Source organism: Arachis hypogaea, chromosome 19, assembly GCF_003086295.3.
Source record: "Arachis hypogaea cultivar Tifrunner chromosome 19, arahy.Tifrunner.gnm2.J5K5, whole genome shotgun sequence".
NCBI lineage: Eukaryota > Viridiplantae > Streptophyta > Magnoliopsida > Fabales > Fabaceae > Arachis > Arachis hypogaea.
Window position 1 is genome coordinate 62,949,024 of NC_092054.1, and position 27,746 is coordinate 62,976,769.

General features: G+C 40.3%; 2 non-coding genes across 2 annotated transcripts; both read right to left on the bottom strand.

Annotated features, from left to right (window-relative positions):
• Positions 1 to 1,036: 1,036 nt before the first annotated feature.
• Positions 1,037 to 1,144, bottom strand: LOC112780195 (small nucleolar RNA R71). The gene has a single exon (XR_003191048.1). It is a non-coding gene; the product is annotated as a small nucleolar RNA R71 (small nucleolar RNA).
• Positions 1,145 to 9,919: 8,775 nt separating this feature from the next.
• On the bottom strand, positions 9,920 to 10,027 carry LOC112780197 (small nucleolar RNA R71). The gene has a single exon (XR_003191049.1). It is a non-coding gene; the product is annotated as a small nucleolar RNA R71 (small nucleolar RNA).
• Between the last annotated feature and the right edge of the window lie 17,719 nt (positions 10,028 to 27,746).

Genomic DNA, 27,746 nt, shown 5'->3' on the forward strand with positions numbered 1-27,746 from the left:
TGCCTATTAAGAAAGGATCAAACTTTAAATTTTAGAATCATATCTTTTAATTTCTTGTTAGTCAAGTAATCAACTTTAATTTTAAAAACTTTCTTTTTCTAAATTGATTTTCAATCATATCTTTTCAATCATATCTTCTCAATCACATCTTTTTCAAAATTAATTTTCAATCATATCTTTTTAAATTCTGATTTCAAAATCTTTTTCAAAAATCACTTGATTTCTTTCTCAATCTTAGTTTTCGAAAACCAATTTCCAAATTTTCAAAATCTCTTACTTTAATTTCAAAAATTTCTTCCCCTCTTCTCACATCTTTCTATTTAAGGGACTAAGACTCCTCATCAAGGTGCAATTCAAACTCTGTCCCTCTTGATAAGTTCGAATTCCCTCTTCTCCACCTCCTCCTTCTATTCTTATTTTCCTCTGACACCTCAAGGAATCTCTATACTGTGACATAGAGGATTCCCTACTTTCTTGTTCTCTTCTCTTTCATATGAGCAGGAACAAAGATAAAGGCATACTTGTTCAAGATGATCCTGAACCTGAAAGGACCTCGAAGAGAAAGCTAAGAGAAGCTAAAGAACAATTCTCTTTAGAGGGCCTAACAGAACTTTTCAAAGAAAAAGAAACCATGGCAGCCGAAAACAACAACAATGCCAACAATACAAGGAAGGTGCTTGGTGACTTTACTGCACCTACTCCTGATTTCTATGGGAGAAGCATCTCTATCCCTGCCATTGGAGCAAACAACTTTGAGCTTAAGCCTCAATTAGTTTCTCTAATGCAATAGAATTGCAAGTTTCATGGACTTCCATTGGAAGATCCTCATCAGTTCTTAGCTGAGTTCTTGCAAATCTGTGACACTGTCAAGACCAATGGGGTTGACCCTGATGTCTACAGACTTATGCTCTTTCCTTTTGCTGTAAGAGACAGAGCTAGAACATGGTTGGATTCACAACCTAAGGAAAGCCTGAACTCTTGGGAAAAGCTAGTCAATGCCTTCTTGGCAAAGTTCTTTCCACCTCAAAAATTGAGTAAGCTTAGAGTGGAAGTCCAAACCTTTAGACAGAAGGATGGTGAGTCCCTCTATGAAGCTTGGGAGAGATACAAGCAATTGATAAGAAGGTGCCCTTCTGACATGCTTTCAGAATGGAGCATCATAAGAATCTTCTATGATGGTCTGTCTGAACTATCCAAGATGTCATTGGATAGCTCTGCTGGAGGATCTCATCATCTGAAGAAGACGCCTGCAGAAGCTCAAGAACTCATTGAAATGGTTGCAAATAACCAATTCATGTACACCTCTGAAAGGAATCCTGTGAATAACGGGACAACTCAGAAGAAAGGAGTTCTTGAGATTGATACTCTAAATGCCATATTGGCTCAGAATAAAATATTGACCCAACAAGTCAATATGATTTCTCAGAGTCTGTCTGAAATGCAAGCAGCAACAGGCAGTACTAAGGAAGCTTCCTCTGAAGAAGAAGCTTATGATCCTGAGAACCCAGCAATGGAAGAGGTGAATTACATGGGAGAACCCTATGGAAACACCTATAATCCTTCATGGAGAAATCATCCAAATCTCTCATGGAAGATCAACAGAGACCTCAACAAGGTTTCAACAACAACAATGGTGGAAGAAATAGGTTTAGCAATAGCAAGCCTTTTCCATCATCTTCTCAGCAATAGACAGAGAATTCTAGGCAAAACCCCTCTGACTTAACAACCATTGTCTCTGATCTAATCAAAACCACTCAAAGTTTCATGACTGAAACAAGGTCCTCCATTAGAAATTTGGAGGCACAATTGGGTCAGCTGAGTAAGAAAATTACTGAACTCCCTCCTAGCACTTTCCCTAGCAATACAGAAGAGAATCCAAAAAGAGAGTGCAAGGCAATAATAACATCTCACATGGCCGAACATGGAGAGGAGGAAGAGGCAGTGATTCCCACTGAGGAAGACCTCAATGGACGCCCACTGACCTCCATGGAGTTCCCTAATGAGGAACCATAGGAATCTAAGGCTCACACTGAGACCATAGAGATTCCATTGAATTTACTTTTGCCATTCATGAGCTCTGATGAGTATTCTTCCTCTGAAGAGGATGAATATGTCACTGAAGAGCAAGTTGCAATGTACCTTGAGCAATCATGAAGCTAAATGCCAAGTTGTTTGGTAATGAGACTTGGGAGAATGAACCTCCATTGCTCATCAAAGAACTAGATGACTTGACTAGGCAGAGATTACCTCAATAGAGACAGGATCCTGGAAAGTTCTCAATCCCTTGTACCATAGGCACCATGACCTTTGAGAAGGCTCTGTGTGACCTAGGGTCAAGCATAAACCTTATGCCTCTCTCTGTAATGGAGAAGCTAGGGATCTTTGAGGTACAAGCTGCAAGAATCTCACTAGAGATGGCAGACAATTAAAAGAAATAGGCTTATGGGCTTGTAGAGGATGTCTTGGTAAAGGTTGAAGACCATTACATCCCTGCTGATTTGATAGTCCTAGAGACTGGGAAGTGTATGGATGAATCCATCATCCTTGGCAGACCCTTCCTAGCCACAGCAAAATCTGTGATTAATGTTGACAGAGGAGAATTAATCATTCAAGTGAATGGAGACTCCCTTGTGTTTAAAGCTCAAGGATATCCCTCTGTCACCATGGAGAGGAAGCACGAAGAGATTCTCTCAATATAGAGTCAAACAGAGCCCCCACAGTCAAACTCTAAGTTTGGTGTTGGGAGGCCACAACCAAACTCTAAGTTTGGTGTTGAACCCCCACATTCAAACTCTAAGTTTGGTGTTGGGAGGTTCCAACATTGCTCTGAACATCTGTGAGGCTCCATGAGATCCCACTGTCAAGCTATTGACATTAAAGAAGCGCTTGTCGGAAGGCAACCCAATCGTTACTATTCTATGATAATCTTCTATTTTCTATTGTTATTTTATGTATTCTATAGGTTGATGATCATGTGAAGTCACAAAAACAATTGAAAATGCAAAAACAAAGTGAAAAACAGAATGAAAAATAGAACACCCTGGAGGAGATAGTTACTGGCGTTTAAACGCCAGTAAAGGTAGCAGGATGGGCGTTAAACGCCCAGTCTAGCACCATTCTGGGCGTTTAACGCCAGAAAAGGGAACCAGACTAGCGTTTAACGCCAGGAATGGGCAAGAAGCTGGCGTTAAACACCAGAAATGGGCAGCAGCCTGGCGTTTAATGCCAGGATTGGCAGAAAGGGGCGTTTTGCACGCCACATGGTGCAGGGATGAGAAATCCTTGACACCTCAGCCCCACAGGATCCCCACCTATCCCACCACTCTCTCTCTTCTTCACTCATTCACCAATCACCTCAATACCTCTTCCCCAAATACCCCTCACCTATCAAATCCCACCATTCTCTTCACCACTCATATCCATCCTTCATAAAACCCCACCTACCTCACCATTCAAATTCAAATCACTTTCCCTCGAAAACCCACCCTCTATAGCCGAACCATACACACCCCTCTCACCCCTATATAAAACCATCTTCACTCCTTCATTTTCACACAACCTAAACACCACTTCTCCCTCTTGGCTGAAACACAAAGCCCACTCCATCTCCTCTATTTCTTCTTCTTCTACTCTCTTCTTTTTTCTTTTGCTCAAGGACGAGCAACCTTCAAAGTTTGGTGCGGTAAAAGCTAAAGCTTTTTGTTTTTTCATAACCATTTATGGCACCAAAGGCCGGAGAAACCTCTAGAAAGAGGAAAGGGAAGGCAAAAGCTTCCACCTCCGAGTCATGAGAGATGGAGAGATTCCTCTCAAGGGTGCATCAAGACCACTTCTATGAAGTTGTGGCCAAGAAGAAGGTGATCCCCGAGGTCCCTTTTAAGCTCAAAAAGGGCGAATATCCGGAGATCCGACATGAGATTCGAAGAAGAGGTTGGGAAGTTCTCACCAACCCTATTCAACAAGTCGGAATCTTAATGGTTCAAGAGTTCTATGCCAATGCATGGATCACCAAGAACCATGATCAAAGTGTGAACCCGGATCCTAAGAATTGGCTTACAATGGTCCGAAGGAAATACTTGGATTTTAGTCCGGAAAATGTAAGGTTGGCATTCAACTTGCCTATGAAGCAAGGAGATGCACACCCCTACACTAGAAGGGTCAACTTTGATCAAAGGTTGGACCAAGTCCTCATGGACATATGTGAAGAGGGCGCTCAATGGAAGAGAGATTCAAGAGGGAAGCCGGTTCAACTAAGAAGGCATGACCTCAAGCCCGTGGCTAGGGGATGGTTGGAGTTCATCCAACGCTGAATCATTCCCACTAGCAACCGGTCCGAAGCTACTATAGACCGGGCTATCATGATACATAGCATCATGATTGGAGAGGAAATGGAAGTTCATGAGGTTATATCTCAAGAACTCTACAAGGTGGCGGACAAGTCCTCTTCTTTGGCAAGGTTAGCCTTCCCTCATCTCATTTGTCACCTTTGTAATTCGGTTGGAGTTGACATAGAGGGAGACATTCTCATTGATGAGGACACACCCATCACTAAGAAAGGGATGGAAAAAACAAGAGAACCTCATCAAGAGCTTGAGGAAATTCCTCATCATGAAATCCCTGAGATACCTCAAGAGATGCATCTTCTTCCACAAAACTATTGGGAGCAAATCAACACCTCCCTAGGAGAATTGAGTTCCAACATGGGACAACTAAGGGTGGAGCACCAAGAGCATTCCATCATCCTCCATGAAATTAGAGAAGATCAAAAAACCATGATAGAGGAGCAACAAAGGCAAGGAAGAGACATTGAGGAGCTCAAGCACTCCATAAGATCTTCAAGAGGAAGAACAAGCCGACATCACTAAGGTGGACCCGTTCTTTAATCTCCTTGTTCTTTATTTTCTGTTTTTCAAATTTTTATGCTTTATGTTATTTATGTTTGTGTCTTTATTACATGATCACTAGTGTATAAGTGTCTATGCCTTAAAGATATGAAAATGAATCCATCACCTTTCTTAAATGGAAAATGTTTTTAATTGAAAAAGAAAAAGAAGTGCATGAATTTCGAATTTTAAAACAGTTTAATTATTTTGATGTGGTGGCAATACTATTGTTTTTCTGAATGAATGCTTGAACAGTGCATATTTTTGAATTTGATTGTTTATGAATGTTAAAATTGTTGGCTCTTGAAAGAATGAAAGGAAAAGGAGAAATGTTATCTGATGATCTGAAAAATCATAAAATTGATTCTTGAAACAAGAAAAAGCAGTGAAAAGCTTGCAGAAAAAAAAAAGAGGCGAAGAAAAAAAGAGAGAAAAGAAAAAGAAAGAAAAAGAAAAGCAAGTAGAAAAAGCCAATACCCCTTTAAACCAAAAGGCAAAGGTGATAAAAAGGATCCAAGGCTTTGAGCATCAGTGGATAAGAGGGCCCACAGGAATAAAATCCTGGCCTAAGCGGCTAAACCAAGCTGTCCCTAACCATGTTCTTGTAGCGTGAAGGTGTCAAGTGAAAACTTGAGACTGAGCGGTTAAAGTCGAGGTCCAAAGCAAAAAGAAGAGTGTGCTTAAGAACCCTGGACACCTCTAATTGGGACTCTAGCAAAGCTGAGTCACAATCTGAAAAGGTTCACCCAGTTATGTGTCTGTGGCATTTATGTATCCGGTGGTAATATTGGAAAACAAAGTGCTTAGGGCCACGGCCAAGACTCATAAAGTAGTTGTGTTCAAGAATCAACATACTTAACTAGGAGAGTCAGTAACACTCTTTGGATTCTGAGTTCTTATAGATGTCAATCATTCTGAACTTCAAGGGATAAAGTGAGATGCCAAAACTGTTCAGAAGCAAAAAGCTAAAAGCCCCGCTCATCTAATTAATACTGATCTTCATAGATGTTTTTGGAGTTCATTGTATATTCTCTTCTTTTTTATCCTATTTGATTTTTAGTTGCTTGGGGACAAGCAACAATATAAGTTTGGTGTTGTGATGAGCGGATAATTTATACGCTTTTTGGCATTGTTTTTAGTATGTTTTTAGTATATTTTAATTAGTTTTTATTATATTTTTATTAGTTTTTAAATAAAAATCACTCTTCTGGACTTTACTATGAGTTTGTGTGTTTTTTTGTGATTTCAGGTATTTTCTGGCTGAAATTGAGGGACCTGAGCAAAAATCTGATTCAGAGGCTGAAAAAGGACTGCAGATGCTGTTGGATTCTGACCTTCCTGTACTCAAAGTGGATTTTCTGGAGCTACAAAAGCTTAATTGGCGCGCTCTCAATTGCGTTGGAAAGTAGACATCCTGGGCTTTCCATCAATATATAATAGTCCATACTTTTCCCGAGATTTGATGGCCCAAACAGATGTTCCAATTCAGCTCAAGAATTCTAGTGTTTAACTCCAAAACTGGCACAAAAGCTGGAGTTAAACACCCAAACTGGCACAAAAGCTGGTGTTTAACTCCAAGAAAAGTCTCTACACATGGAAGCTTCAATGCTCAGCCCAAGCACACACCAAGTGGGCCCGGAAGAAGATTTCTGCATTAATTACTGATTTTTGTAAACCCTAGGCTACTAGTTTTTAATAAATAGGACCTTTTGCCATTATATTTACACACTATCAATCTTGGGACGTTTAGTCCTTAGACCTTTGAGGCTGGCCATTTGGCCATGCTTACACTCTTTGTTCTTATGTATTTTCAACGGTGGAGTTTCTACACACCATAGATTAAGGTGTGGAGCTCTGCTGTTCTTCATGAATTAATACAAAGTACTATTGTTTTTATATTCAACTCAAGTCTATTTCTTCTCCAAGATATTCATTCGTTCTTCAACTTGATGAATGTGATGATCCGTGACACTCATCATCATTCTCACCTATGAACATGTGCCTGACAACCACCTCTGTTCTACTAGCAATGGCTTGAATGCGTATCTCTTGGGTTTCTAATCTAAGATTGGAACCTTCGTGGTATAGGCTAGAATTAATGGCAGCCATTCCTGAGATCCGGAAAGTCTAAATCTTGTCTGTGGTATTCCGACTAGGATCTGGAAAGGGATGACTGTGACGAGCTTCAAACTCGCGATTGTAGGGCGTGTGACAGACGCAAAAGGATCAATGGATCCTATTCCGACATGATCGAGAACCGACAGCTGATTAGCCGATGTTGTGACAGAGCATCAGGACCATTTTCACTAAGAGGACGGGATGTTGCCATTGGCAATGGTGATGCCCAACATAAAGCTTGCCATGGAAAGGAGTATGAATGATTGGAAGAAGGAATTAGGAAAGCAGAGGTTCAAGGGGAACAAAGCATCTTCATACGCTTATCTAAAATCCACCAATGAATTGCATAAGTATCTCTATCTTTATTTTATGTTTATTTTATGTTTATTTTCATCATCTTAAACTCCATAACCATTTGAATCCGCCTGACTGAGATTTACAAGATGACCAAAGCTTGCTTCAAGCTGACAATCTCCGTGGGATCGACCCTTACTCACGTAAGGTTTATTACTTGGACGACCCAGTGCACTTGCTGGTTAGTTGTGCAGAATTGTGACAAAGTGTGATTCACGTTTAAGAGCTCCAAGTCTTTGGCACCATTGTTGATTATCACAATTTTGTGCACCAAGTTTTTGGTGCCGTTGCCGGGGATTGTTCGAGTTTGGACAACGACGGTTCATCTTGTTGCTTGGATTAGGTACTTTTCCTTTTTATTTTTCGAAAAAAAATTTTCAAAAATACAAAAAGATTTTCTATTTTGTTCTTCAGAGTTTTTAAGAATGAATTCTAGAGTTTCATGATGATTTGTTGAAATCTGGCTGGCTGAGAAGCCATGTCTAATCTTTTGGACCGAGGTTTCAACTTATCATCACAAGAGCTTGTTGATTTCTATCAATTTTGCTGTTGAAAGCAATGATCTGCTAAAGCTTGGCTGGCCATTGGCCATGTCTAGTGTTTTGGACCGGAGCTTTCATTGAAAGCTTGGCTGACTAGTAAGCCATGTCTAATTCCTAGACCGGAGTCTTAGACTAGCATTGCATGATTCCTGGAATTCTTATTAAAAGTTTTGATTCTCTTTATTTTCTTTTCTATATAAGTTTCAAAAATCACAAAAAAATTTATAAAACCATAAAAATCAAAAATATTTTATGTTTCTTGTTTGAGTCTAGTATCAATTTTTAAGTTTGGTGTCAATTGCATGTTTTTATTCTTCTTGCATTTTTCGAATTTATACATATTCTTCTTCATTGATCTTCAAGTTGTTCTTGATGATTTCATTGCTTTGATCTTCAAATTCTCTTGTTTTTTTATGTTTTGATGTTTCCTACATGCATTTTTACATTGTTATAGTCCTTAGTATACAAACTTTTAAGTTTGGTGTCTTACATGCATTGTTTATTTGATCTTAGTTGCATTTTTATTGATTTCCATCATCAAAAACTCAAAAATATTTTTTAAAACTATGTCTTTTCAAGTCAATAATATAGAGAATTGAAGATTCAGAACATTCAGCAGAAGAATCAAACAGAAAAAGCTGGGCGTTCAAAATACCCAGTGAAGAAGGAAAACTGGCGTTTAAACGCTAGCCAGGGTACCTGGCTGGGCGTTTAACACCCAAAAAGGTAGAGATTTGGGCGTTAAACGCTAGAATGGGCACCATTCTGGGCGTTTAACGCCAAGATGACACTAGAGGGAAGATTTTGTTTTTAATTCACATTTTTTTTAAGTTTTCATAATTTTTCAAAATCAAATCTTTTTCAAATCATATCTTTTCAATCATATCTCTTTCAAAATCAATTTCTTTCCATTTTATATTTATTTTTACTATTTTCAAAAATCCTTGCTATAATTAAGATTTACTTCAAAATTTTCAAGTTGTTACTTGCCTATTAAGAAAGGATCAAACTTTAAATTTTAGAATCATATCTTTTAATTTCTTGTTAGTCAAGTAATCAACTTTAATTTTAAAAAATTTCTTTTTCTAAATTGATTTTCAATCATATCTTTTCAATCATATCTTCTCAATCACATCTTTTTCAAAATTAATTTTCAATCATATCTTTTTAAATTCTGATTTCAAAATCTTTTTCAAAAATCACTTGATTTCTTTCTCAATCTTAGTTTTCGAAACCAATTACCAAATTTTCAAAATCTCTTACTTTAATTTCAAAAATTTCTTCCCCTCTTCTCACATCCTTCTATTTAAGGGACTAAGACTCCTCATCAAGGTGCAATTCAAACTCTGTCCCTCTTGATAAGTTCGAATTCCCTCTTCTCCACCTCCTCCTTCTATTCTTATTTTCCTCTGACACCTCAAAGAATCTCTATACTGTGACATAGAGGATTCCCTACTTTTTTGTTCTCTTCTCTTTCATATGAGCAGGAACAAAGATAAAGGCATACTTGTTCAAGCTGATCCTGAACCTGAAAGGACCTCGAAGAGAAAGCTAAGAGAAGCTAAAGAACAATTCTCTTTAGAGGGCCTAACAGAACTCTTCAAAGAAGAAGAAACCATGGCAGCCAAAAACAACAACAATGCCAACAATACAAGGAAGGTGCTTGGTGACTTTACTGCACCTACTCCTGATTTCTATGGGAGAAGCATCTCTATCCCTGCCATTGGAGCAAACAACTTTGAGCTTAAGCCTCAATTAGTTTCTCTAATGCAATAAAATTGCAAGTTTCATGGACTTCCATTGGAAGATCCTCATCAATTCTTAGCTGAGTTCTTGCAAATCTGTGACATTGTCAAGACCAATGGGGTTGACCCTGAAGTCTACAGACTTATGCTCTTTCCTTTTGCTGTAAGAGACAGAGCTAGAACATGGTTGGATTCACAACCTAAGGAAAGCCTGAACTCTTGGGAAAAGCTAGTCAATGCCTTCTTGGCAAAGTTCTTTCCACCTCAAAAATTGAGTAAGCTTAGAGTGGAAGTCCAAACCTTTAGACAGAAGGATGGTGAGTCCCTCTATGAAGCTTGGGAGAGATACAAGCAATTGATAAGAAGGTGCCCTTCTGACATGCTTTCAGAATGGAGCATCATAAGAATCTTCTATGATGGTCTGTCTGAACTATCCAAGATGTCATTGGATAGCTCTGCTGGAGGATCTCATCATCTGAAGAAGACGCCTGCAGAAGCTCAAGAACTCATTGAAATGGTTGCAAATAACCAATTCATGTACACCTCTGAAAGGAATCCTGTGAATAATGGGACAACTCAGAAGAAAGGAGTTCTTGAGATTGATACTCTGAATGCCATATTGGCTCAGAATAAAATATTGACCCAACAAGTCAATATGATTTCTCAGAGTCTGTCTGAAATGCAAGCAGCAACAGGCAGTACTAAGGAAGCTTCCTCTGAAGAAGAAGCTTATGATCCTGAGAACCCAGCAATGGAAAAGGTGAATTACATGGGAGAACCCTATGGAAACACCTATAATCCTTCATGGAGAAATCATCCAAATCTCTCATGGAAGGATCAATAGAAACCTCAACAAGGTTTCAACAACAATAATGGTGGAAGAAATATGTTTAGCAATAGCAAGCCTTTTCCATCATCTGCTCAGCAACAGACAGAGAATTCTAGGCAAAACCCCTCTGACTTAACAACCATTGTCTCTGATCTAATCAAAACCACTCAAAGTTTCATGACTGAAACAAGGTCCTCCATTAGAAATTTGGAGGCACAATTGGGTCAGCTGAGTAAGAAAATTACTGAACTCCCTCCTAGGATTCTCCCTAGCAATACAGAAGAGAATCCAAAAAGAGAGTGCAAGGCAATAACCACATCTCACATGGCCGAACATGGAGAGGAGGAAGAGGCAGTGATTCCCACTGAGGAAGACCTCAATGGACGCCCACTGACCTCCATGGATTTCCCTAATGAGGAACCATGGGAATCTGAGGCTCACACTGAGACCATAGAGATTCCATTGAATTTACTTTTGCCATTCATGAGCTCTGATGAGTATTCTTCCTCTGAAGAGGATGAATATGTCACTGAAGAGCAAGTTGCTATGTACCTTGGAGCAATCATGAAGCTAAATGCCAAGTTGTTTGGTAATGAGACTTGGGAGAATGAACCTCCATTGCTCATCAAAGAACTGGATGACTTGACTAGGTAGAGATTACCTCAATAGAGATAGGATCCTGGAAAGTTCTCAATCCCTTGTACCATAGGCACCATGACCTTTGAGAAGGCTCTGTGTGACCTAGGGTTAAGCATAAACCTTATGCCTCTCTCTAATGGAGAAGCTGGGGATCATTGAGGTACAAGCTGCAAGAATCTCACTAGAGATGGCAGACAATTCAAAGAAATAGGCTTATGGGCTTGTAGAAGATGTCTTGGTAAAGGTTGAAGACCATTACACCCATGCTGATTTTATAGTCCTAGAGACTGGGAAGTGTATGGATGAATCCATCATCCTTGGCAGACCCTTCCTAGCCACAGCAAAAGCTGTGATTAATGTTGACAGAGGAGAATTGATCATTCAAGTGAATGGAGACTCCATTGTGTTTAAAGCTCAAGGATATCCCTCTGTCACCATGGAGAGGAAGCACGAAGAGCTTCTCTCAATACAGAGTCAAACAGAGCCCCCACAGTCAAACTCTAAGTTTGGTGTTGGGAGGCCACAACCAAACTCTAAGTTTGGTGTTGAACCCCCACATTCAAACTCTAAGTTTGGTGTTGGGAGGTTCCAACATTGCTCTGAACATCTGTGAGGCTCCATGAGAGCCCACTGTCAAGCTTTTGACATTAAAGAAGCGCTTGTTGGGAGGCAACCCAATCGTTACTATTCTATGATAATCTTCTATTTTCTATTGTTATTTTATGTATTCTATAGGTTGATGATCATGTGAAGTCACAAAAACAATTGAAAAAGCAAAAACAAAGTGAAAAACAGAATGAAAAATAGAACACCCTGGAGGAGATAGTTATTGGCGTTTAAAAGCCAGTAAGGGTAGCAGGATGGGCATTAAACGCCCAGTCTGGCACCATTCTGGGTGTTTAACGCCAGAAAAGGGCACCAGACTAGTGTTTAACGCCAGGAATGGGCAAGAAGCTGGCGTTAAACACCAGAAATGGGTAGCAGCCTGGCGTTTAATGCCAGGATTGGCAGAAAGGGGCGTTTTGCACGCCACATGGTGCAGGGATGAGAAATCCTTGACACCTCAGCCCCAAAGGATCCCCACCTACCCCACCACTCTCTCTCTTCTTCACTCATTCACCAATCACCTCAATACCTCTTCCCCAAATACCCCTCACCTATCAAATCCCACCATTCTCTTCACCACTCACATCCATCCTTCATAAAACCCCACCTACCTCACCATTCAAATTCAAATCACTTTCCCTCCAAAACCCACCCTCTATAGCCGAACCATACACACCCCTCTCACCCCTATATAAAACCATCTTCACTCCTTCATTTTCACACAACCTAAACACCACTTCTCCCCCTTGGCCGAAACACAAAGCCCACTCCATCTCCTCTATTTCTTCTTCTTCTACTCTCTTCTTTTTTCTTTTGCTCAAGGACGAGCAACCTTCAAAGTTTGGTGCGGTAAAAGCTAAAGCTTTTTGTTTTTCCATAACCATTTATGGCACCAAAGGCCGGAGAAACCTTTAGAAAGAGGAAAGCGAAGGCAAAAGCTTCCACCTCCGAGTCATGGGAGATGGAGAGATTCCTCTCAAGGGTGCATCAAGACCACTTCTATGAAGTTGTGGCCAAGAAGAAGGTGATCCCCGAGGTCCTTTTTAAGCTCAAAAACGGCGAATATCCGGAGATCCGACATGAGATTCGAAGAAGAGGTTGGGAAGTTCTCACCAACCCTATTCAACAAGTCGGAATCTTAATGGTTCAAGAGTTCTATGCCAATGCATGGATCACCAAGAACCATGATCAAAGTGTGAACCCGGATCCTAAGAATTGGCTTACAATAGTCTGAAGGAAATACTTGGATTTTAGTCCGGAAAATGTAAGGTTGGCATTCAACTTGCCTATGAAGCAAGGAGATGCACACCCCTACACTAGAAGGGTCAACTTTGATCAAAGGTTGGACCAAGTCCTCAGGGACATATGTGAAGAAGGCGCTCAATGGAAGAGAGATTCAAGAGGGAAGCCGGTTCAACTAAGAAGGCATGACCTCAAGCCCGTGGCTAGGGGATGGTTGGAGTTCATCCAACACTCAATCATTCCCACTAGCAACCGGTCCGAAGCTACTATAGATCGGGCTATCATGATACATAGAATCATGATTGGAGAGGAAGTGGAAGTTCATGAGGTTATATCTCAAGAACTCTACAAGGTGGCAGACAAGTCCTCTCCTTTGGCAAGGTTAGCCTTCCCTCATCTCATTTGTCACCTTTGTAATTCGGTTGGAATTGACATGGAGGGAGACATTCTCATTGATGAGGACAAACCCATCACTAAGAAAAGGATGGAAAAAACAAGAGAACCTCATCAAGAGCTTGAGGAAATTCCTCATCATGAAATCCCTGAGATACCTCAAGGGATGCATCTTCTTCCACAAAACTATTAGGAGTAAATCAACACCTCCCTAGGAGAATTGAGTTCCAATATAGGACAACTAAGGGTGGAGCACCAAGAGCATTCCATCATCCTCCATGAAATTAGAGAAGATCAAAGAACCATGAGAGAGGAGCAACAAAGGCAAGGAAGAGACATTGAGGAGCTCAAGCACTCCATAAGATCTTCAAGAGGAAGAACAAGCCGCCATCACTAAGGTGGACCCGTTCTTTAATCTCCTTGTTCTTTATTTTCTGTTTTTCAAATTTTTATGCTTTATGTTATTTTTATTTATGTCTTTATTACATGATCACTAGTGTCTAAGTGTCTATGCCTTAAAGATATGAAAATGAATCCATCACCTTTCTTAAATGGAAAATGTTTTTAATTGAAAAAGAAAAAGAAGTGCATGAATTTCGAATTTTAAAACAGTTTAATTATTTTGATGTGGGGGCAATACTATTGTTTTTCTGAATGAATGCTTGAACAGTGCATATTTTTGAATTTGATTGTTTATGAATGTTAAAATTGTTGGCTCTTGAAAGAATGAAAGGAAAAGGAGAAATGTTATCTGATGATCTGAAAAATCATAAAATTGATTCTTGAAGCAAGAAAAAGCAGTGAAAAGCTTGCAGAAAAAAAAAGGAGGCGAAAAAAAAAAGAGAGAAAAGAAAAAGAAAGAAAAAGAAAAGCAAGCAGAAAAAGCCAATACCCCTTTAAACCAAAAGGCAAGGGTGATAAAAAGGATCCAAGGCTTTGAGCATCAGTGGATAGGAGGGCCCACAGGAATAAAATCCTGGCCTAAGCAGCTAAACCAAGCTGTCCCTAACCATGTGCTTGTGGCGTGAAGGTGTCAAGTGAAAACTTGAGACTGAGCGGTTAAAGTCGAGGTCCAAAGCAAAAAGAAGAATGTGCTTAAGAACCCTGGACACCTCTAATTGGGACTCTAGCAAAGCTGAGTCCCAATCTGAAAAGGTTCACCCAGTTATGTGTCTGTGGCATTTATGTATCCGGTGGTAATACTGGAAAACAAAGTGCTTAGGGCCACGGCCAAGACTCATAAAGTAGCTGTGTTCAAGAATCAACATACTTAACTAGGAGAGTCAGTAATACTATTTGGATTATGAGTTCCTATAGATGTCAATCATTCTGAACTTCAAGGGATAAAGTGAGATGCCAAAACTATTCAGAAGCAAAAAGCTAAAAGCCCCGCTCATCTAATTAATACTGATCTTTATAGATATTTTTGGAATTCATTGTATATTCTCTTCTTTTTTATCCTATTTGATTTTTAGTTGCTTGGGGACAAGAAACAATATAAGTTTGGTGTTGTGATGAGCGGATAATTTATACGCTTTTTGGCATTGTTTTTAGTATGTTTTTAGTATATTTTAATTAGTTTTTATTATATTTTTATTAGTTTTTAAATAAAAATCACTCTTCTGGACTTTACTATGAGTTTGTGTATTTTTCTGTGATTTCAGGTATTTTCTAGCTGAAATTGAGGGACATGAGCAAAAATCTGATTCAGAGGCTGAAAAAGCACTGCAGATGCTGTTGGATTCTGACCTCCCTGCAATCAAGGTGGATTTTCTGGAGCTACAGAAGTCCAATTGGCGTGCTCTCAGTTGCGTTGGAAAGTAAACATCTTGGGCTTTCCAGAAATATATAATAGTCCATACTTTGCCCGAGATTTGATGGCCCAAACAGGCATTCGAAGTCAGCTCAAGAATTCTGGCGTTTAACTCTAAAACTGGCACAAAAGCTGGAGTTAAACGCCCAAACTGGCACAAAAGCTGGCGTTTAACTCCAAGAAAAGCCTCTATACATGGAAGCTTCAATGCTCAGCTGAAGCACACACCAAGTTGGCCCGGAAGAAGATTTCTGCATTAATTACTGATTTTTGTAAACCCTAGGCTACTAGTTTTCTATAAATAGGACCTTTTGCCATTGTATTTACACACTATCAATTTTGGGACGTTTAGTCCTTAGACCTTTGAGGCTGGCCATTCGGCCATGCTTACACTATTTGTTCTTATGTATTTTCAACGGTGGAGTTTCTACACACCATAGATTAAGGTGTGGAGCTCTGCTGTTCTTCATGAATTAATACAAAGTACTATTATTTTTCTATTCAACTCAAGTCTATTTCTTCTCCAAGATATTCATTCGTTCTTCAACTTGATGAATGTGATGATCCGTGACACTCATCATCATTCTCACCTATGAACATGGGCCTGACAACCACCTCTGTTCTACTAGCAATGGCTTGAATGCGTATCTCTTGGGTTTCTAATCTAAGATTGGAACCTTCGTGGTATAGGCTAGAATTAATGGCAGCCATTCCTGAGATCCGGAAAGTCTAAACCTTGTCTGTGGTATTCTGAGTAAGATCTGGGAAGGGATGACTGTGACGAGCTTCAAACTCGCGATTGTGGGGCGTGTGACAGACGCAAAAGGATCAATGGATCCTATTCCGACATGATCGAGAACCGACAGCTGATTAGCCGATGTTGTGAAAGAGCATCAGGACCATTTTCAATGAGAGGACGGGATGTAGCCATTGACAATGGTGATGCCCAACATAAAGCTTGCCATGGAAAGGAGTATGAATGATTGGAAGAAGGCATTAGGAAAGCAGAGGTTCAAGGGGAACAAAGCATCTTCATACGCTTATCTGAAATCCACCAATGAATTACATAAGTATCTCTATCTTTATTTTATGTTTATTTTATGTTTATTTTCATCATCTTAAACTCCATAACCATTTGAATCCACCTGAATGAGATTTACAAGATGACCATAGCTTGCTTCAAGCCGACAATCTCCGTGGGATCGACCCTTACTCACGTAAGGTTTATTACTTGGACGACCCAGTGCACTTGCTGGTTAGTTGTGCGGAATTGTGACAAAGTGTGATTCACGTTTAAGAGCTCCAAGTCTTTGGCGCCATTGTTGATGATCACAATTTCATGCACCAGACACCAAACTTAAAATTTTTAGAAAATCAAACACAAATTTTTGAAAATTTAAAGGAAAACACAAAGAAGACACCAAACTTAGAATTTTTAAAGATCAAGAAAGAACTAAGAACATGCAAATTCGAAAAATTGAAAGAAAATAAAAGCATGCAATTGACACCAAACTTAAAATATGAAACTAAACTCAAACAAAAGACTCAAATTTAGTGACTCTAAACCAACAAATATAAATTATTCCTAATCTAAGCAACAAGATAAACCGTCAGTTGTCCAAACTCGAATAATCCCCTGCAACGGCGCCAAAAACTTGGTGCACGAAATTACAATCACACTTTTGCAACTCTGCACAACTAACCAGCAAGTGCACTAGGTCGTCCAAGTAATACCTTACGTGAGTAAGGGTCGATCCCACGGAGATTGTCGGCTTGAAGCAAGCTATGGTTATCTTGTAACTCTTAGTCAGGATATATCAATAATTCTCAGATTTGATTGTAAAAAGTAAAAGAGCATGAAATAAATACTTGTTTTGGAGTAATGGAGAACAGGTTGAGGTTTTGGAGATGCTCTATCTTCTGAATCTCTGCTTTCCTACTGTCTTCTTCTTCATGCAGGCAAGGCTCCTTCCATGGCAAGCTGTATGTTAGTGGATCACCGTTGTCAATGGCTACCATCCGTCCTCTCAGTGAAAATGGTCCAAATGCGCTGTCACCGCACAGCTAGTCATCTGTCGGTTCTCACTCATGCTGGAATAGGATCCATTGATCCTTTTCCGTCTGTCACTACGCCCAGCACTTGCGAGTTTGAAGCTCGTCACAGTCATCCCTTTGCAGATCCTACTCGGAATACCACAGACAAGGTTTAGACTTTCTGGATCTCAAGAATGGCTGCCTATAATTCTAGCTTATACCACGAAGACTCTTATCTAAATCAGGAGGCTAAGAGATATGTACTCAGTCTAAGGTAGAATGGAAATGGTTGTCAGGCACACGTTCATAGGTAAGAATGATGATGAGTGTCACGGATCATCACATTCATCAAGTTGAAGAACAAGTGTATATCTTAGAGAAGAGACAAGCGTGATTGAATGGAAAACAGTAGTAATTGCATTAATTCATCAAGACACAGCAGAGCTCCTCACCCCCAACCATGGGGTTTAGAGACTCATGCCGTTAGAAATACAATATGAAACATGTAAAGTGTCATGAGGTACAAGATGAATCACTAAAAGTAGTTTTTATAATAAACTAGTGACCTAGGGTTACAGAAAATGAGTAAGCTAGAATAGTTAGAGTAAAAATCCACTTCCGGGGCCCACTTGGTGTGTTCTTAGGCTGAGCATTGAAGCTTTCACATGTAGAGACCTTTCTTAGAGTTAAACGCTAGCTTTTGTGCCAGTTTGTGCGTTTAACTCCAGCTTTCATGCCAGTTCTGGCGTTTTGACGCCATAAATTCTATGCTGACTTGGAACGCCAGTTTGGGCCATCAAATCTTGGGCAAAGTATGGACTATTATATATTGCTGGAAATCCCAGGATGTCTACTTTCCAATGCAATTGAGAGCGTGCCAATTGGGCTTATGTAGCTCCAGAGAATGCACTTCGAGTGCAGGGAGGTCAGAATACAACAGCATCTGCAGTCATTTTTCAGCATCTGAATCAGATTTTGGCTCAGGTCCCTCAATTTCAGCCAGAAAATACCTGAAATCACAGAAAAACACACAAACTCATAGTAAAATCCAGAAATGTAATTTTTGAATAAAAACTAATGAAAAAATAATAAAAACTAACTAAAATATACTAAAAACATACTAAAAATAATGCCAAAAAGCGTATAAATTATCCGCTCATCAGTCACCCACGCGTATGCGTGGGTAGGTAAATAGGTAAGGGACGCGTACGCGTCACAGTGCACGCATGTGTGGAGACAACTGCGCGTTTCGCACAGTGCTTGCGCAATGCTCGCGCAACTCTCGGGTGTCATGTACTTGGGGAACGCATGTAAGGCGACCGACGCGTACGCGTCATGTGCACGCATGCGTGGGTGGGCAAGAGGGCAAAACGACGCGTGAGCGTGCTACATGCGCTCGCATGAGTAGGAGTTGCGCGTTGCGTGCAGTGTTCGCGCAACTCACGGGAAAAATGTACCAAGAGTGACATGTAGAGTGACCGACACGTACGAGTCATGTACACGCACGCGTGGGTAGGCACTTGTGCGTTTCACGCATTGCTAGTGCAATGCTCGCGTAACTCTCGGGAAAAATGTAACCAGAGTTGCAAAAATGCAAGCGACGCGCACGCTCTCAACGCTTACGCGTGGACCCTTTTTTTTTCAACATAGAGAAAGGTATTTTAAGACATTCCTGGTAGGTATTCCAGCTAGATAGTCAAGAAAACAATCGAAAATTCATGCACTACTCAAAATTAAAGCATTTTCTCTGACCTTATCAATTTATCCATACCAAGATTAATGAAATCTACATGAATATCATAACAATTCAACAAAATCAACAAAAGCTAACATTTCTAAGCAACTCAACAACACCAAGAAATCACAAAATTCACAAGAATCTAAAGCTAGAAGCAAGAAAATATACACAAAGAACATCTTACCATGGTGGGGTGTCTCCCACCAAGCACTTTTCTTTAACGTCCTTAAGTTGGACAGTCATTCGCTTAAGCTTCCTCTCCTTTTGGAGCATCCTCCAGTAGGAGCACCTCCACTTCCATTGATGACTTGTAGCCATGGTACTTCTTCACTCTATGTCCATTCACCTTGAAAGTTATATCACTTTGAGGGTCAAATAATTCCACCACTCCTTAGGGCTTTACCTCCTTCACCTTGAAGGGTCCTTCCCATCTTGAACGGAGCTTCCCAGGCATGGATCTGAGCCTCGAGTTATAGAGGAGAACCTCGTCACCTTCTTGAAAATCCTTCTTTTGAATATGGTGATCATGAAATGCCTTAGTCTTTTCCTTGTAGATTCGAGCATTCTTATATGCCTCCATCCTAAGACACTCAAGCGCCTCTAGTTGTAATTTTCTGGCTACACCCGCCTTGCTGAAATCTGTGTTACACTGCTTAACCGTCCAATAGGCCTTATGCTCAATCTCCACCGGAAGGTGGCATGCCTTACCATAGACAATCTGAAAGGGACTCATCCCCAACGGGGTCTTATAAGCCATCCTATATGCCCATAGTCCATCTCCCAACCGAAAGCTCCAATCCTTCCTTTGTGGACTCACCACTTTCTCCAAAATTCGCTTAATCTCCCGGTTGGACACCTCCGCTTGTCCGTTGGTTTGGGGGGTGATAAGCAGTTGCAACCTTGTGCAATACCCCATAGTGCTTGAGTAGTGCCTCTACTTTTCTGTTGCAAAAGTGGGAACCTTGGTTGCTCATGATTGCTCGTGGCGACCCATAGCAGCACACAATATTGTTTCTAATGAAAGAAATCACGGCATTAGCGTCATCAAGGCGGGTAGGTATCGCTTCCACCCACTTTGATACGTATTCAACTACCAACAGAATATATAGATACCCACTTGAGTTGGGAAATGGTCCCATAAAGTCTATGCCCATACATCAAAGATTTCACAGAACAACATTGGTTGTTGAGGCATTTCATCCTTTTGGGATGCATTTCCCGACTTCTAACATTGGTGGCATGACACACAGAATCGGTTAGCATCCTTGAATAAGGTTGGCCACCAGAATCCACAATCCAAAACCTTTTTAGTCATCCGTTGTGGGTCAAAGTGGCCACCACACTCGGATGAATGGCAACTTTCAAGAATGGGTTGGATTTCGGATTCCGGGACACATCTTTGAATTACTTGGTCTACTCTCCTCTTCCACAAGTGAGGGTCATCCCAAATGTAATATTTGGAATCACTCCTCAACTTGTCTCTTTGATGTTTAGAAAAGTTGGGAGGGAAGATCTTAGCAACCAACTAGTTTGCCATAGGTGCAAACCAAGGAAAGCTATCCGAAACAGCATGCAAACTATCCAAAGAGAATGAATCATCAATCAGAAATGGGTCATATTTAAGATTTTTAAGGCGGCTTAAATGATCCGCAACCAAATTTTGGGATCCACTTCAATCCCTAATCTCAATGTCGAACTCTAGCAAGAGCAAGATCCAACGTATGAGCCTAGGTTTCGACTCATTCTTTGTCAACAAATACTTTAAAGCTGCATAATCCATATATACCACTATTTTAGAACCTAGCAAATAAGATCTGAATTTATTTAATGCATGAACAATAGCTAGGAGCTCTTTCTCTGTAGTGGTATAGTTGGATTGTGCCGCATCCAATATTTTTGAGGAATAAGCAATGATATAAGGGAGTTTACCATCGCGCTGTGCAAGCGCGGCACCCACGGCGTGATTTGACGCGTCGCACATTATCTCGAATGGCTGCGTCCAGTTAGGGCCCCTCACAATTGGTGCTGTGGTAAGAGCTCTCCTTAACTCCTCAAATGCATCCGCACAAGCACTATCAAACTCAAAGACCACGTCTTTTTGGAGTAGGCGCGATGATGGCAATGCAATCTTGCTAAAATTTTTGATAAAGCGCCTATAAAATCCTGCATGCCCCAAAAAGGAATGGACCTCCCTCATAGATGAGGGGTGAGATAAACTGGTAATAATATCGACCTTGGCCGGGTCTACAGAAATGCCCTTGTCAGAGACTACGTGTCCTAACACTATACCTTGTCTCACCATGAAGTGACGTTTTTCAAAATTTAGGACAAGGTTAGTGTCAACACACCTAGCTAAGACTTTGGTCAAGTTCTCTAAGCAACTATCAAATGAAGTTCCATATACACTGAAGTCATCCATAAAGACTTTCAGACAGCTCTCCATAAGATCGGAAAAGACACTAGTCATACACCGCTGAAAAGTAGCGGGTGCATTACATAGCCCAAATGGCATTCTTTTGTAAGCAAAGGTGCCAAAGAGACAAGTAAATATGGTCTTTTCTGATCCTCAGGAGCAATGTGAATCTGGAAGTAACCAGTAAAACCATCAAGAAAGCAATACTGGGATTTACCCACAAGCAGGTCCAACATCTAGTCAATGAAGGGCAAAGGGTAGTAGTCCTTCCTTGTAGCGGCATTCAACCTTCTATAATCGATGCACACCCGCCAAGCATTTTGCACTCTTTTGGTGACCACTTCACCATCATCCTTCTTAACTGCAGTGATGCCCGATTTCTTTGCAACAACTTGGACCGGGCTCACCCACTCACTGTCAGAAATCGGATATATGATACCTGCATCAAGTAGCCTTGTGACCTCCTTCTTCACCACATCAAGGATGGTGGGGTTGAGCCTTCTTTGAGGTTGTCTAACCGGCCGAGCTCCCTTTTGGAGAAAGATACGATGCATACACATGCAGGGGTTAATCCCCACAATGTCGGCCAAGCTCCAATCGATTGCTTTCTTGTGCTTCCTTAGGACATCTAGGAGCTTCTCTTCTTCTTGGTTAGAAAGCTCACTAGCAATAATGACCGGAAACCTTTGGTTGTCCTCTAAGAATGCATACTTCAAATGAGATGGAAGAGGCTTCAATTCACTCTTTGCCTCAAATTGAGGTTCCTTTTCATCAAGCTCCTGGAGTTCATTCTCAACAACTTTCTCTTGTTCACCCTCTTGGTCATTCGTCTCTTCAACAATAGGGTAGCACAACTTGTTGTGATCCTCTCTTTGTACCTCCACTACTACCTCATCGATTACATCACATCGGAGAACGGAATGCTCTTCGGATGGGTGTCTCATGGCTTCTTCCAAATTAAACTTGATAGTCTTGTCTCCGACCTCAAAGGAGTATGTGCCGGTGAAGGCATCCAATTTGAACTTAGAGGTCTTCAAGAAGGGTCTACCAAGCAAGACCGAGGAAGAGCTCCTATTATCTGTTGGGGGCATTTCAAGGATGTTGAAATCAAATGGAAACACCAAGTCCTTGATCGCCACAAGTACATCTTCCGCTATTCCCACAACGGTAATCACACTCTTGTCAGCTAAGGCAAATTTGGCCACCGACCTCTTTAATGGAGCTAAATTCAACCGCACAAAGATAGATAATGGCATGATGCTCACACAAGCCCCTAGATCACACATACAGTCATGAAAAGCAACTCCCCCAACACGGCAAGACACCAAACATGGTCTAGGGTCGCTACACTTTTTCGGAATAGGCTTTACTAAGGAAGAAATAGAATTACCCAATGACAATATCTCCAATTCACCTATCCTATCCTTATGTGTGCAAAAGTCCTTTAAAAATTTTGCATACTTCGGAATTTGTTGAATGGCATCAATAAGTGGGATGGTTACCTCAACCTTCTTAAATACTTGAAGCATGTTTAAATCAAACTCCGGAGTCTTCTTGGCCTTCTTTACCATGGAAGGAAATGGGATAGGAATGGATTCATCCACTATAACCTTCCTCTTGGGTTCCTTAAGGCTTACTTCTTCTTCCTCATGCCTTGTGTCTATCTCCTCTTCTTCACTTGGAACTTCAACAACCACTTCTTCCTCATGAATATCTTCCATGACCCTAGGAGGTATCTCCTCCAATGTAGTTCTCGGCCATAGAGTAATGGCGTTGAGGCCGCCCTTTGAGTTTGGAAGGGGTTGGGATGGAAGGTTAGAAGAGCTTGAGGGTTGGTTAGTGTTGTTGTTGGAGGAGGACAAGGCCAACTTTGAAATCATATCGGTGAGATTGGCCAATTGAGCATTCATGGCATTAAATTGAGCCTTGTTGTTCTCATCCTATTTTTCCATAGTAGCTCTAAGTTCATCAACTAGGTTGGTGGAAGAGGAGGAGGATTGGTTGGATTATTGTCTTTGATATGGTGCTTGGTATTTGGTGTAGTTATTTTGGTTTTGATGGGATGCTTGGTTGTGGTGATTTTGGTTGGCTTGATGGTTGTTGTTGTTATGGTGAAATTGGGATGAAGATTGGTGCTTGTTGTTGTAGTGAGAAGAAGACTTGTTCCATCTTTGATTTTGATTGCTCCCTTATGCATTATCCCTCCACCCTTGATTATGATTATTGCCATGAGAGTAATTGTTTTGGCCTTGAGAGGGATAGGGTGGACGCTTGTTATAATTCACATTGGCTACGGCAAGGGTGTACTCCTCTTGAATTTGGTGACATTGATCGGTGTAATGTGTGGTGCTAGAGCACAAACCACAAATTCTAGGAGGACTTTCAAGTTGAGGAATTTGGGGAGGGGCATGGATGGCTTGGATGGAGTAGAATGCCTTTTCTTCTTTGTGCATCTCCGTAAGGATAGTAGTTATATCCCCAAGCACCTTGGTTAAGTTTGTTTCGGAAGGGGGTGCTTCTACCACACCCTTGAGGGGATTGCTTCCTACCCTTACATGTTATATGGCCTCGGCAACATCATTTATCAAGCTCCAAGCTTCTCCCGTCGTCTTGTTTTTGGAAAGGGAACCACCACTAGAGGCGGTGAGCAATCTTCTATCTTCCGCAGAAAGACCTCCGGTGAAGTAACTAATGAGCAAGTGAGTGTCCAATCCATGGTGTGGACAAGATTCCAATAGCCTCTTGAACCTTGTCCAATACTTATACAAACTCTCTTGGTCCTTTTGCATTATACCCGAGATTTCCTTCTGGATGTAGTCGGTCTTCTCTGGCGGAAAGAACTTGTCTAGAAACTCTCTTCTCAAAAAATCCCAATTGGTCACAATCTCATCTGGTTGGGAATAGAATCACGTTTTTTCTTGTCCCTCAAGGGAGAAGGGGAAAGCAAAATCCATAATAGCCACCTCATCGGCTCCATGCCTTCGAGCTGTAGAACAAGCAACTTGAAAATCTCTTAGATGTCAGAAAGGATCTTGACCCAGAAGCCCATGATACTTGGGGAGTAGATTTATCAAGCTATTCTTCAACTCAAAGTTTGGATTAAGGTTGGGATACCTTGCTTGCAAAGGTTGAAGTATGATATCCAGAGCCCCTTGTTCATGCAAGGTGATTCGGCGTGGCTCCACCATGTATTGTTCACCTGTAGGATGCAAAGATGTATTAGTGGTGCCAACAGAAGAGTAGGAAATAGCGGACTCCAAGTCACTCTCGGTTCTGTCTAGTGATTCGGTATGCTCCTCAAGAGAGGCCGAAGTACTAGCCGTATAGTCCAACCGCCGTCTAGCTTGCCGAGTATGTAACAAAGTTCTTTGAATCTCAAGGTCAAGCTCGACTAAGCTAGAGTTTGATTGAGACCGAGTCATCAAACTTGGAAGTCATAGCACATGCACAAAAGAAATCTAAAGTACAACTAAGTATTGAAAGCAAGTAAACTATCTACACTATTAACATATTCACATAACCAATGTCAAGATATACGTTACAACCATTCTCCAGCAACGGCACCAAAAATTTGATAGCTAGAATTATTGTCGGTTTAGAATTTCTCTTAATAGAAATATAACTTCGTTGTAAGCAAAGTTCCAAACCAACTAATAACTCTCGATCAAATTTTAAAGAATTGGTTGTCACAAAGTTCAACCCGAATAAAAGTAAACCAAAGTATTCAAACCTCGGGTCGTCTCACAAGGAATGGGCAAACATGTGCATCAACATTGGTTAGAATTCCGGGGTTGGGTGTCATGATCAAGAGATTAAACTACTAGACTTAACAAGCAAGAAATCTTAAAGTGCAAGAAACTAAATCAAACAACTAAGGCAAGGTATGAGCAATTTCAAGTTAACAAGATAACATCCAATATAATTCTACTCTAGAACTAAGCAAGTGACTATAACTAAAATTAAGCAATTGAAATTTGTGGGGTTCAAATATGAATAATAAAAGCAACTCTTGGCTAGGCATAGGAATTGGGGTCACCATCCTTGTCTAATAACCATATCGTGACAATTATGAGGAACAAAACTCACTAAGTCTACCTCCAAGAGCTTTAAGTATGTAATATTTACTCCTAAGCTTGAGGTACGTCAAGTGGCTTGATCAATCTCAACTCATAAGTCCCAATCCAACTACCAATGGACTTAGTAGTGGATTAGTGTCAATGGGTATCAACTTGACCACTAAGGGTTCTCAAATCACCAAATAAATTAGACCCAATGACTAAAGTTTATCCAATTCCCTTAGCCTAGGCCAAGAGTAGAGAAAACTACTCCATAATCAAAGGAAATATTTCATCAAACACATGGCATGCATTAATAACAGACATATTCAAATTGCAAATAAATTGGAAATTGAAAGTACCCACTAACAATTATCAATAGAAAACTACTCAATTAACACTATTAATTATGGAAAACATCAATGTATCATTAACAATTCAAGATCCACAAAGTTCACAAGATGAATAGAAAATGGGAAATAACAAGAAAACATAAATCTAACACAAGATCTCAACAAAATTATACTAGCGAATTCAAATTAAGTAATCAAAACTGGAAATCAACAAAACCCAATTCAGAATTCAACAAAGGAAGATCAAATCAAACTAGATCTAGAGAGGAACAAGGATTTCTCTCTCTAGAAGAATAAAAACTAAAAACTAGCCGAAATTATGTCTAAGTGTGTAATGAATGATCCCCCCTTTCCCCCTAGAGTTCCTGTGTCTTTTCCATGCAGAATCAACTTGAAATTGGGCCTGTTGAGCCTCAAAAATTGCCAGCCACGATTTTTTTAATGAGGTCATGTGCTGCTCGTCACGCGTACGCGTCATGTACGCATACGCGTCGGTGGAGGATTCGCTAATCCACGCGGATGCGTCACTCTTCGCGTGCCATGCCTAGCTCCTTGCACCCACGCGTGCGCGTGGGGTACGCGTGCGCGTCGCAGCCGATTTTTCAAAGCCCAATTCTGAATGTTCCTTCCATTTGTGCATGCTTCCTTTCTCTCTTCTAGGTCATTCTTGCTCTACAAACTCCGAAATCACTCAACAAACATATCACTGCATCGAATGGTAATGGAAGAGGATCAAAATATGGCATTTTTAAGGAAAAAGAAGCATGTTTTCCATTATGAGGCAATATTAGGAAGAGAACACAAAATCATGGAATTTCTATGAATAAGTATGGAAAATATTGATAAAACCTCCCAAAATCTACACAATATAAACCACAAAATTCGGGTTTATCAACTTGTCGGTGGAAATTTGTTGAGAGACAGATTTTCGTGGATCGAGTTTATGTCGCCGTTGTCGGGGATTGATTTTGCATTGACAATGATTAAATTGGAGGATAACTAGATTGAACACTTTTTTTTGTTGATTAGTTTTATTTTAGTTGTTTATTTTTGTTCTCTGCAATTTAAGTGGTTTTTCCTTGTTTATTTATTCACTAACTGTTTGTGATATTGCCTCATTAAGAATCCCTCATTTATGACAATGGAGATTCCAATTTATTTTGGTGATTATTGTTTGAGACAGAGCTTTTTGCAAGAAAGAAAGGAGCATCCATCATATTTTGGTCAATCAAATTTCATGGGAAACTTTCCACCACCACAGAATGATTCACGTTATTATGTCCATGGTGGGTGGGAGTATCAAGAACATGAAATGGGGTACTTTCAAAGCCATAAAATGGTCCATATTTTGATGAAATTGATCGCTACTCAAGTTGTGGCTGATGACAAGTCATCTTATGCTAGTTTCACAAGTATTTTTTATTTGTTTCATTAGGTTTTATGCACTTTCTTGCACAATAAGTAAGTGGTTGGAGTGGAATTTCATTATTTTTTTATTCAATCAAACATCATTTATTTTATACAAAATCATGAGATTTATGCAAGAATTAAGTGATTATTATGAATGATGCGAATTTTTAAGATTTTGGTGAGACTTTGATTGCTGTTTTGATTGAATACAGGTGAGAAAATGAAGAGAAAGAGGGTCAGTACAGAGCAACATTGCGTTCAAACAAAGAACGCCACGCTCAGTAAGCGACGCACCCGTGTGGAAAAGTGAACGCTGCGCTCACTTTGAGAACGCAACGTTCCCCTGGAAGCAATAACAAGTGCACCTCTGATCCACTTCATACAAGGCCAAAAAGCCCACTCCAAGGACTAAAAGCCAGAATTGGAAAGTGTATAAATAGATAGGAATTTGATTTCATTGGGGAGCTCTCTTTTAATTTCCTTTTAGAATTTTAGAATTGAGATCAGATCTGAGTTTTTCTTTCTGTTTTGTTTTCTCTCTTCTGCAACTTCTACTTTATGTTTTTGGGTCTTTTGACT